Genomic DNA, 12533 nt, shown 5'->3' with positions numbered 1-12533 from the left:
GGCAACGTGAGACAGGGCCCAGGATCCCTAGGTTGGCTAGCTGGGATGTTTGCGTCAGCAAAGCTCGAGTGATCAATGGGAGTACAAGCTAACTGAACACCACTAGTTGCACTAAGACAAGGGGGTGAAATAATAGGAAACCTAAAAATACTGGGGATTTGGTCGATATCTGTACCATCATCCTCAATCGAGCTCACCCCTCGGGCATCCGTAGCCTGGGTAAGGTTTGAGTCTGAGGGAAAGGGCAAGTGACTTCTCTTCAGTTTCTCAATAGAGCGTCGTCGATCAGCTCTTCTCTCAGCAAGGAGGAGATCCCTATCTACATCCTTGATTGTTTTTTTGAAGAATTTATCAATAGGGCCACGTGGAATAGTGCCCACACCAGGGGGGGCAGAGTGACTCATAACGATGGAGGCACAACAGGATATATTACTACCCAATAATAATGCCTTATAATGATATAAGCAACAGCACAACAATGGGCAATCAACAATACAATAAATATTTAAAATAGCACCAACTTAAAAAGGAAATGTCGATAGCCTGGCCCAGCCCGGCCTCCAGCGGCCCCGGACGGCCACAGACGGTCCCGCCCTTGTCCCGGGCTTCTCCCGGCGCCCTCCCGCGCGCTCCCGCGATGCGGGAAGTATAATCAGTTATGTTGACTGTCAGTGCCTGGCTATGATTGGTGGACAGGGGGGTGTGGCCAGCGGGGAGAGCAGCCCAGGTGTGTGAGATGGGCGCGCAGGGGCTCCTGGAGACTGGAGTCCCTGCCTGTGCTCGCAGCCCCGCCGGCTATACAACCTGCCCGCTCCTTAATGCTAGCTCCCAGACAGAACACAAGATGCAGCCTCAGAGGACACGAGGCGCTGCGGGACCCGCGAAGCGGGTCCGGCGAGGTCAGCAAAGTCCTGAATCCTTGGTGGATGGAAAAGTTTGCAGTTCCCTCGGAGGGGTCGCTTTAGTTCAGCGAGCGTTGGCGCAGGAAACAAAATTAAAAAGAGTCTGTGGAATCCGTGCAGACAGCCGGTTTTAACACCAATGAAGCGGGGGGCGTGGCCAGCGGGGAGAGCAGCCCAGGTGTGTGAGATGGGCGCGCAGGGGCTCCTGGAGACTGGAGTCCCTGCCTGTGCTCGCAGCCCCGCCGGCTATACAACCTGCCCGCTCCTTAATGCTAGCTCCCAGACAGAACACAAGATGCAGCCTCAGAGGACACGAGGCGCTGCGGGACCCGCGAAGCGGGTCCGGCGAGGTCAGCAAAGTCCTGAATCCTTGGTGGATGGAAAAGTTTGCAGTTCCCTCGGAGGGGTCGCTTTAGTTCAGCGAGCGTTGGCGCAGGAAACAAAATTAAAAAGAGTCTGTGGAATCCGTGCAGACAGCCGGTTTTAACACCAATGAAGCGGGGGGCGTGGCCAGCGGGGAGAGCAGCCCAGGTGTGTGAGATGGGCGCGCAGGGGCTCCTGGAGACTGGAGTCCCTGCCTGTGCTCGCAGCCCCGCCGGCTATACAACCTGCCCGCTCCTTAATGCTAGCTCCCAGACAGAACACAAGATGCAGCCTCAGAGGACACGAGGCGCTGCGGGACCCGCGAAGCGGGTCCGGCGAGGTCAGCAAAGTCCTGAATCCTTGGTGGATGGAAAAGTTTGCAGTTCCCTCGGAGGGGTCGCTTTAGTTCAGCGAGCGTTGGCGCAGGAAACAAAATTAAAAAGAGTCCTGAAAACCAATAACTTGTTTTCCCTCTATAGGATAACATTGACAATTTTCCCTGCAAAAAAATACTAAGTGTGGAGTTTTGAAAACTAAAGATATTCTTTAAAAATCGTACAAATAACCAAAATTGTGGTTTCTCACCTGTTTGCAGGACATGTCCCAGTGCTGAATCTAGGCATACAGCACTGAGTTAGAAAAAGTAACGTAAAAATGACTTACCGGCAATTTGTTGACCAAGCCTATTCATTTCAATGCACAGCTCCAAAAAGTTTTTTAAGTGTGGAGTTTTGAAATCTGAAAATATTCTTTATTCACACAAATAACAAAAACGCATTTACTCACGTTTACAGGAAATGACCCAGTGCTGAATCTAGACATCCAGAGTTAGAAAAAGTAATGTAAAAGTAACTTCCCTGCAATTTACTGAAAAAGCCTATTCATTCCAATGTATGTACATACTACTGCTCCCATGTAAATAAAAAAAAGTACAATTCCTATTGCATTTTCAAACTGTTCAATATCCAGTAACTTATTACTAAAAAGTATGTAATGCTTATCTGTGCCAGGCTTGCTTGGTTCTAAAAATAAACAGTTTATTTTTTATACAAAAACAATTGGCCTGGAGTTCAGTTCTTGAGTGTGTGAATTCATTTGCTGACTGAGTGTGCACATCAAATGCTTAACACTGTCCTCTGATGCTGCCTTACTGCTCGACCAAGCTACCACTTTAGAGAGTAAGGCTCTATCTAACTTTAACCTCTGCCTACCTCTGGGGACACTTGGACTCTATACACACCGTACCTCACTTTGGTGCAGTATATATAGAGCCAGTTTCTTACACTGGTGGCAGTGGTGGGATATACAACTTGCATTTGTTGGACTACTTGGTTGCCACCTGATCACACAACAGAACTCTTAAATTGCCTTTAGAATTCGGATTTTTACAAATTGGCATTTTTACCAAACTACTAAAAGTCTGGTTAGGGCCTTGCTTAAATCCCTTTAGAATTTTAGAAAATAAAAAGTCACTATAGTCAAAGGGTAGAGAGGTTAGAACTTTTTGTTAGAATGTCTCAAAAACAGAACCCAACTATTATTTAAGATAGCAATGATAACATACAGGACATGGTTGAGGAGCTCGACCTCACCCCTTATCTTCACTTGTCTTTCAAACAGAGAAGGTCCTCATGTAAAATTAAAAATATACCAATGGGCAGCCTCCAACCACACAAAGGCTCCAAAAGCTCCTGGCGGAGTATGCCAAGGGCCACCCATCTGAATATGGTGATGCCCAATCAGATGAGGAAAGGGATGAGGATTTTTTTTTTTTAATTTTTCAAAAACCTTTATTGATCTCCACAAAGCTTACACTGCTATTTAGACAACAACCCGGAGGCAGGCAGCAATTTAATGCTGTATATTCACATCGCCATAAGTCATAAGTATGTTGTCTACAGCGAAAATAGTCACTATCAATCAAAGCAACTGAAATTATATTAGCAGTCAAACTTGTGATGCGTAGATCTATGAGCTGGAAGAAAAACATGGACAAATGTGCATAGCGACACTTATACCCAACTTCACAGTCTCTCGGTCTTGCCACCCTCTATCCTATCTGTCTGCAGTTCGGAAAATTATTCTGATCTTCCACATTCATTTCACACATCTCGGCACCCACTCAAACAGTCCCTTCCTTGATGTTTGTGTCCCGTGGATCAGACGGTCCTGCCCTCTGTCAATACCTTTGCACACAACAGTCACTCTGACTCCTCACGTAATATTCTCATTCAAACACACAAGTCTGACCCCGTTCTCCCCAGCCATCCCACCAGAGGTTCCCATGTAACTACAGATCTGGAGCGTTGCGGCATAAGTTTCCAATACGTTGTCAGTTGATCTTTACAATAGATAGCCGATTTAACCCATCCCGCCACTTTCGGTGGAGCTGCCCTCTTCCAGTGCAGAGCAATTTGTCTCTTAGCCAATAACATCAGCAGAGCTACCAATTTCCAGGACTTACATGGTACCTGCATCACAAACCCCAGAAGTGCTATAAACGGACCAACCTGCAGGTCCATTTCTACAATCTGCCTTATATGCTTCAATACCTCAATCCAGTATCTCCCTATCGGCTCGCATTCCCATGTTAAATGGAAGAACGTTGCCTCTTGCTCCCCATACCTCCAACATTTTGTATCACTTTGAAGACCCATTCGAAAGAGCTGTTTCGGTGTACGATAGGTCCTGTGCAAATAGTTAAAATGGATGAATCTCAATCTATAGTTTGGTGACAGGTTTTCAAGTTACGAGCAGCAGAATAGCCACTGCTTGTCAGTTATGTTAATGTTGGCTTCTGATTCCCAGTGTTTGACGAGGTTTGTAAAACAGGGGCAGTAGTCTGGGTAATGCTATAAATATGTGTTATCAATTTGCGGGGTGAACTATTGGAGAGAAGGTTTTCCAGCGCAGGCAGCGTTCGTGGCGCTGCAGGGAATTCTGGATATTTAGCCCTACACGCCGCCCGCAGCTGATAGTAAAGCAACATTTCAGAGGCGGTGGGGTCGTTCGGCTCACACATCTTCTGTAATGATCTAAAACTATCGTCTGGGTATAGATCACCTGCGGTGACTAAGCCGCACTTGCGTGCTCTTTCCGTCACACCTCTGTCCGTCAATGGTCCCAGTAACGGGTTCCCCCCCCAAGTGCCATCGATGGTGCATATAGTTCTGCAATGCCTGCTCGTTTGGCCATATTCAGCCAGGCCCATCGCACTACTTCTACCGTGTTGATATCTGTTGGGGATCTCTTGTATGGGTGATATACAGTTACCGGGAGCGGGGTAGGTGCTGCAACATCACTCTCAATCGCCACGTGTGGCTGATATGGTACAGGATGTTGCCAATAGTGTAAGTACTGGGCCTATGCACTGTATGCATATAGCTCAAAATCAGAGGCTGCGAGCCCTCCCTGATGGAACGGCAGCGCGAGGAGAGCCCATGACACCCTGGGCTGCTTTCCTGCCCAGACTAATTCTATAATGGCCGACTTCAGACGTTTAAAATATTGGACAGTAAGTGGCAAAGGAATGTTAACAAATAAATATAGAAATTTTGGTAGGACTACCATCTTAATAAGTGCAATACGCCCCATCATGGATAGTGGTAATGTTTTCCATCTTTGGACTTTAGCTTCGAACCAGTCTATTGCCACGCCGTAATTGGACAGCCATATTTCTTGAATTGAACGGCTGAGTCTGATGCCCAAGTATTTGACCTCGTCCGTCATCCACTCTATTGGAAATTCATTTAGGCATTGTCTAGTTTCGTCTGTTAGCGGTAGCATCACCGACTTTGACCAGTTTATATTGATGCCTGTGAGCCCACCGTACCGCACAAATTCTCTCATCAGTGGATCAAAGTTTTCTGCTGGGTCCATCATATAGATAGTCATGTCATCAGTGTATAAAGATATTAGCAAGCCCCTCGAAGTGAATCCGATACTACGGTGTGTGTGGTGTTGTCTTAGGCGTGCCGCCAGGGGCTCCGTCGCAATGGCAAACAACAGAGGCGATAACGGGCACCCCTGTCTCGTCCCCCTCGTGATATGAATAGGTTCTGAGAGTTGTCCGTTTACCTTCACACGTGCCGTAGGGGCGTTTTATAGTATCCCTATGTGTTGGATAAACAGAGGGCTGAATCCCATGCGTGTGAATGGGCAAATAAGAATCTCCACTCAAACGCCTTAGTGGCGTCTGATAGGGCGGCAGTCGCTTGCACCTTAGGATCTAAATAGTGCAGGAGGCCGAATAATACTCGTAAGTTGTGCGAGGTTGATCTACCCGGCACAAAGCCTGATTGATCAGATAGTGCAATTTGGGGTAGCATGGGTTTCAATCTATACGCTAGTAATTTGGCATATATTTTGGCGTCTAAATTGATCAACGAGAGAGGGCGAGAGGAGTCAGGGTGTATCGGGGCTTTGTTAGGCTTCAAAAGTGTTATTATCATAGCCTCTTCCACTGCCTCCATATATAACCTGTGTAGACTAGGCGCAATAATGTCTACATATTCTTTGTAAAAAGCCGCTGTCAGTCCGTCTGGCCCTGGGGCCTTATCTTTTGGCATACTTGCAATGACATCCTGTATGTCATCTGCTGTGAACGCGAGGTCCATATACTGTCTCGCGCCATCGTTAAACCATGCGAAAGCGATCGAATCTAAATATTCCGTTATGATCTCGTCTTCTGGTGCCACCTGAGAGGTATATAACTTTTTGTAATACTCAGTCATTGTACATAGTATTTACGGCGGCGTTCTAGCTATTCTACCGTCTGCATCTCTTAGTTCCATAATATACTCTGCTCCCCTGGGAGCTTGTATTAGAGTGGCTAGCGTCTTTCCTGCACGATCCCCTTCTCCGTACTTCCGAGCCTGGGAATGTTTGTTAAGAAAGTTCGCCTCTCTCTCTGCCTCTTCCTGAAACTGTGTGAGTTTCACCCTAAATTCTGCACACGTGGCGTTTGACGGCGCCGCTGCTATAGCAATTTCTAAGGTAGCAAGGTCCCTTTCTAGGCAGTCTAGTGTGTCCCTGATAGATCTAAGTACTCCTGTTTTAAGTGCCAAGCAATGTCCTCTAGTTACTACCTTGCAAGCCTCCCATATTGTGCCCGGTGATTCTACCAATCCTTCATTAAGCTCAAAGTATTCTGACAACTTATCCCGGAGCTCCTCGCGAAACACCTGGTCAAGCAGCGCCTGGGAGGGGAAACGCCAGCTGAACGGCTGCATATATTGCGGCGGTATGGCAATGGTCACCCCCACAGGAGAGTGGTCAGAAAGCGATCTTGGGAGATGCGTTGCTTCTAGCACCCTAGCATGTAGATCTCTGGACAGCAGCCAGTAGTCCAGGCGTGACCATGCATTTCTATGAGCTGTGACACATGTGCCGGTCCGCATATCAGGATGCATGGTCCTCGATTGATTTGATTTGATTGATTTGATTTTGGGTTTTGTAGAGCGCTCAGCTGCCCTTAGGCATCCCGGCGTCCTCCATGAGTCTATCAATTCAGCTTCTGATATGATTTCTCTCAAAATCTCTGCCACCCTAGGGTGGTGTTCTCGGGGGACCCCCTGCCTGTATAGCGTAGTGGAGAGTACTACATTAAAGTCGCCTCCCCAAAGCACAGCTGCGGCACCGCATGTTTGAACTCTATGCCACAGATTTAGAAAAAAGTCAGGGCTGTCCGCATTGGGGCCGTAGACATTCATAATCAGTACCTGCAATCCACACAATGTGCCTAAAAGCAGTATAAATCTGCCTTCCTGATCTACAAATTTCCTGTGGGTTTGCCATTGTATACCCATGCGGATTAATATCGCCACCCCCCGGGCATAGTTTGAGTAAGGGGCCTCCGCTATTTCTCCCCAACGACCATGTTTGAGCACCTGAGATTTATCAGTGGCCAAATGGGTTTCTTGCAACAGACAAATATCTATTCCCTTTCGCAACAAATATGAATGCACCAGTCTCGCTTTTCTACGATCATTCATCCTCCGTACATTCCAAGAGATACATGTAATCTTCTTCACAGCAGCTCTAGATCTTGTATATGATCCCAAAAGCCCATTCTCATCATGACAGGCAAATAGTACGTCGCGCCTTTTCTCAAACCAAGTAGCATCTTCAATATACATGTGCATGTCTCCACATCTTTCCCGGATATTGCATATAGCACCCCCAAGTTGAGGAGAGGCATTGTGAGCCACATCCATATTTGGTGCACATAATGTAGTACACATACCAGTGTTACACTTGCTTTCCATGGCAATACAATCAGAGACTTCCAGCCCCAAAATGGGTGTTTACTTAGCATCATCATCATATTAACTTTAACTTTCCCCCCACTCAGTCTTTCCATGCAACTCCCCAGTCTCTCTTTCCCACCTGCCCCGCCCACACTAACCCCCCAACTAGGTCGTGTAATTCCCCACCCCACCTCCCATCTCCCAACTTTAACCAGTCATTAGCAAAATAGTCATCCGAACTATGGGAATCATCCCAGAGGGTACGCAGGGTGGCCACCTCCTTCCCTGTTCTGGTGACAGGGTGACCTAGCGCTGATATGACCTCTGCATCTCTAGGACCCACCTTATCCAGTTGAGCCATCCGGTCAGTGCGGACAGTGATGCCTAGTTCTAGAGCGGAAGCCCCACCTAGATTACAGGAGAGTAATACCCCCACATATCTTCCCCCCACAATTTTATCAAAATACACACATTATTCAATGTCACTTAGCCTGTCAGCCGGTTCCTGCTCCTCCGGGTTCGCCAGTTGTTTCTGTTCCTTGGCCAGTTGTTTGGCGTATTGGAGTGCTGCCTTAGCGTCAACAAAGAAGGTGGGCCTACCAGGACCCTGAACTCTCAACTTCGCCGGGTATATTAACGCATATTTTGTGCCTGTCTGTTGGAAGATCTTTTTTGCCGGTATAAATTCTATGCGGGCTGCTTGCACCTGTAGGGTGAAATCTGGATACATTTCTATGTTATTCCCTTTATACTGTATCTTGCCTTTGTCTCTTGCCATGCGTAGTATCGCATCCCTATCTCTGTAGTTTAAGATCCTGGCCAATATTGGCCTGGGCGGGGCTCCCAGTTTGGGCCTGGGTCCTAGTGTTCTGTGCGCCCTCTCAATCAAGAACATAGGGGATAAGCCGTCTCCAAAGAGGTCCTTTATCATTGTCTCAACATAGCGCTCCATGTTCGATATGTCTGTGGATTCCACCACACCAGTTATACGTACATTGTTCCGTCGCGATCTCGCTTCCAAATCCTCGTTCTTTTGTTGGATTATGGGCAGAACTCTGTCCATGCCTCTTACTTTCTTCTCGAGCTCTGTCTAACCCTCCTCCGTTTCGGTTACACGAGTTTCCAACACGCTCACTCTGCCTTCTTGTTTATCCATGCGTCTCGTGATACCGTCCATCCGAGCGGCCAGGGTGTCCATTTTGGTGCTAATGCCCTGCAGGCTCGTTTTCAAGTCTTGAAACATGGTTCTAATGTCCTCCGCCGGAATCTGAGGTGCACTCGCTCCCACCGCGTCCTGGTCTGTTTGTTCCGGGCCAGACGTTTTCTGCTTTGTCTTATCAAAAGTTATTTAGGGTTGTCTTGTGTCCGGTTTCCCCATGATGGCCTAAACACAAACTCCGCACTCCATATTGGAAATCACGATACTCTACCCCCTCCTTGGCAACTTTGACTGTTGTACGTCAGGGTCAGTTGACACTGCTGTGTTCCAGTTCCCTGTGTTCGCAAGGAGTAAGGCTCAGCCACGTGGATTTGTTTTATCAGGCACTCTCGTAGCTCGGACCTGCACAAGCCCCAGGGTTATAGAACCGCACCACCATGCCGTAAATGGTCCGGTGATGTCCACCGCGAGCGGTACGTGGCTCGATGCGCAACCCTTGCGTGTCCCTCAAAGCCGCAGCAATGGTCGCTGCCCGAAAGGTCCGGCCAACCCTCGGCTTGTACGTTAACGCTCTTACACCCGACTGTATTCCGATGTGTGCAGTCTCTTAATTGGAGTTGTGGTGCGCCTTCCTCCGTTAAGGCTTCTGTGTATGCGATGCATTCGCTATGTACCTGGTGGCGACAGTAGAACCCCGGAGTGCACTCTGATAATATCCCCTGTGGGCTAGGCGGGCCGTCTCGTACAATCTTCCTAAAGGCAGAATATAGAGGGCCAGAAAGACGTATCTCAAAATGGCGGCTATGGTCTATTTATGCCGTCTGCTACATGCCCCCTGCAGATCAATCTCACTAGTTTCTTTGTGCCCTGGGTGTCTTGTCCATCAGTGTGGCAGCTCCGAGATAACCAGATGGGGAGTAAGTATTCGCCTGGTACCTTATACTGCCCGATCGCAGCATACGACTAGTGACCGTCCCATCCCCATAGGCCATGCTCTCTCCACGCAGTAGCTTGTCAGCGTGCAAATCCTCAGCTCTCAGGTCCCAGTCACAGCCGTATCTACACTTATTCCGCCGTATCTACGTATCTTGCAATTTTTCCGAGTGCAGTCACATACTTCCGCTTTATAGGTCCCGAGCTGTCCCGATCAGCGCCGCACCACCTCTGGGCATCCGCATGTATTTCCCTTGGGTCAGGCACAAATTTAGTCCCCGGCTCTGTCGAGAGCATCAGGCCTCACCTCTGCCCCGGGTGCTCCGCCTCGCCAGTCTCTCAATCACGGGCACCGGAGCTCCGATCTGTCATGTGGGCAAGTCGGAGAGTCTGTATGAAGTGGGTCCGAAATGCAGCATCAAATATACGGATACATGCCGGATTTATTGCTTGGTCAACGAGCTGCTTGGTTAGGCAGCCATTCCGCTCGGCAGCCAAGCCACGCCCAGGAAAGGGATGAGGATGAGCGGGCTGGTAACCCACCTCCAATAATCCCTAGGGAGGAAAGGGTCCCCATACCCTTAACTCCAAGAATAAACCCCTGGGGATCTAGAGGCCACACAGAGGGTCAAGGCTCTGGTGAGGACATTGAAGACAACCTCAATGAGGAGGACAGCCTGTTAGCAGGGCTGGCCAAAATATTGGATCTAGAGTCCAGACTCCTGGCTCTGGAAAAAAAAAAAAGAAATGCGATGGGTTTAGCACCCATCAATGGTGGCAGCAATTCAAACAAGGATAAAGAGCAATCTTATGATCCTAAAATCCCCAATGGGATTTCCCTAAATTTGAGGAGGGTGATGACATCACCAAATGGTTCACAGCCTTTGAGAGGGCTTGTGACATGAGAAAGGTGAAGAAACCTCTGGGGGGGGCACTCCTGTGGGAACTGTTCTCTGGTAACTGCAGAGACAGGCTACAGACCCTCTCTTGGCCAGATGCAGGGTCCTAGGACCTCATGAAGAGAACTCTGATTGAGGGATTTGGACTCCCCACTGAGGAGTACATAATTAGATTCAAGGGCTCACAAAACCCAGAACCAGTCCTGGATTGATTTTGTAGGCTACTCAGTAAAGACACTGGAGGGTTAATTAAATGGAAACAATGTGCATTACTTTACTGGACTTTACAATTTGTTTATGAAGGAACATATATTAAGTAATTGCACGAATGAAAAGTTACATCAACATTTGGCAGACCTAGGTCTAATTTCTCTCTAAGAACTGGGAAAGAAGACAGACCACTGGGTCAAGACTAGGGTGACTAGGACAACCATTAGGGGGGACCAAAAGAAAGGGGTTACAAAACCTTTCCAGGGTTAAGGTGGTCAGAATCCAAGATAAAAAGTCTGAGCCTTCCGAAGGGCCCCAAAAACCTGCACATGGGAGTGGGTCCCAAAATACTCCCAATACTCTACAGCCCGATAGGAGAAAGAACTTTGATCCTTTAAAGGCCTGGTGTAACATCTGTAAGAAGTAGGGTCACTTAAATGGAGACAAGGCTTGTCCTAACAAGAAGGCCCCTAGTCCTACAGCTACTCCTGGTGTAACCAGTCTCCAGATGGGATCAACAGTGTGCCCAGAGCAAATCAGGTTGCACACTCAAGCAGTTCTAGTTTCAGAGGGGAAAGTTGAGTTTGCCACTGTAGCTATGTGGCCACCCAACTTAAAGAAATACTTACAGTACCCTTGGATTAATGGAACTAGGATAGAGGCTCTGAGGGATACAGGTGCCAGTGTCACTATGGTGAGAGACACACTGGTTTCCGCTGAGCAATATTTGATTGGGCGTACTTACTAATGTCACCAATGCCGACAGTATTATCACTAATCATGCAATAGCTATGGTGACATTAGACTGAAGGGGGGGGGGGGGGGGGATTTACTGGCCTGAAACCGGTATTGTAATGTAATTGCATTTATATTGCGCTTACTACCCCCGATGAGGCGTCAAAGCACTTTTACGGCGAGTAGCACGCTACTCCGGGACCCATAGAGGATTAGTGTTGAATTAGTATAGTGAAACATGCAAGTACATTTTAAGTGGTGGATAGTTTAGTCAGTTATTTGGATTTGAAATGATAGCAGAAGGATAGAGGAGGACAAAGGTTTGTATTTATATAGCCCTTGTTAACGCACGCTATTCAGGAAACCTATAAAGGATTAGTGGTGAATTAATATGGTGAAATAGGAAGTAATTTCAGTGGTGGATATTAGTCAGTTACTTGGAGTGAGAAGGCTAGCGGAGGGATAAAAAGGGAAGAAAGATTTCAATTCCTATAGCACTTGTTACCCCGGATGGGTGTTGAAGCGCTTTTCTGGCTAGTAGCACGCCACTCCGGAACCCATAAAGGATTAGTGTTGATAATTCGTATAGTATAAATATGAAGCAATGCTAGATATCCCTGAATTGGTGTGTGTAAATACAAGAGCACAGAGCAAAAGGCAGGGTGAAAAAATAGTGTTGGAGCCTGAAAGTATGGCCCAAACTACCAAGAGAAAAGGTAAGAAGACTGGGGAACCAGCTTCTGTACAGCAAAAGGGATCAGGACCCTTCTCCTCAAGGAGAGGACTTCGAAACCCTAGAGGGATCTGAGCCTATGGAGCTTGACCCTTAGCAAGTTGAACTCTTGGTCCCAGGGGGACCCTCTAGGGAAGAGCTGTGCCAGGTTCCCACTCTTGAAAGCCTGAGGCAGCAAGCTGTTTCAGAAGCAACAGATGTCAGTGGTACCCACAGAGTTTATTGGGAGGAGGGATTACTGTACACCGAGGCAAGAGACCCCAATCCTGGAGCCACCAGGAGAGTGGTAGTGCCACAGACGTACAGGGAGTTCCTCCTAACTTTAGCTCATGACATCACCCTAGCTGGTCA

Source organism: Lissotriton helveticus, chromosome 9, assembly GCF_964261635.1.
Source record: "Lissotriton helveticus chromosome 9, aLisHel1.1, whole genome shotgun sequence".
NCBI classification, from domain to species: Eukaryota; Metazoa; Chordata; class Amphibia; order Caudata; family Salamandridae; genus Lissotriton; species Lissotriton helveticus.
This window is presented reverse-complemented; position numbering follows the sequence as displayed.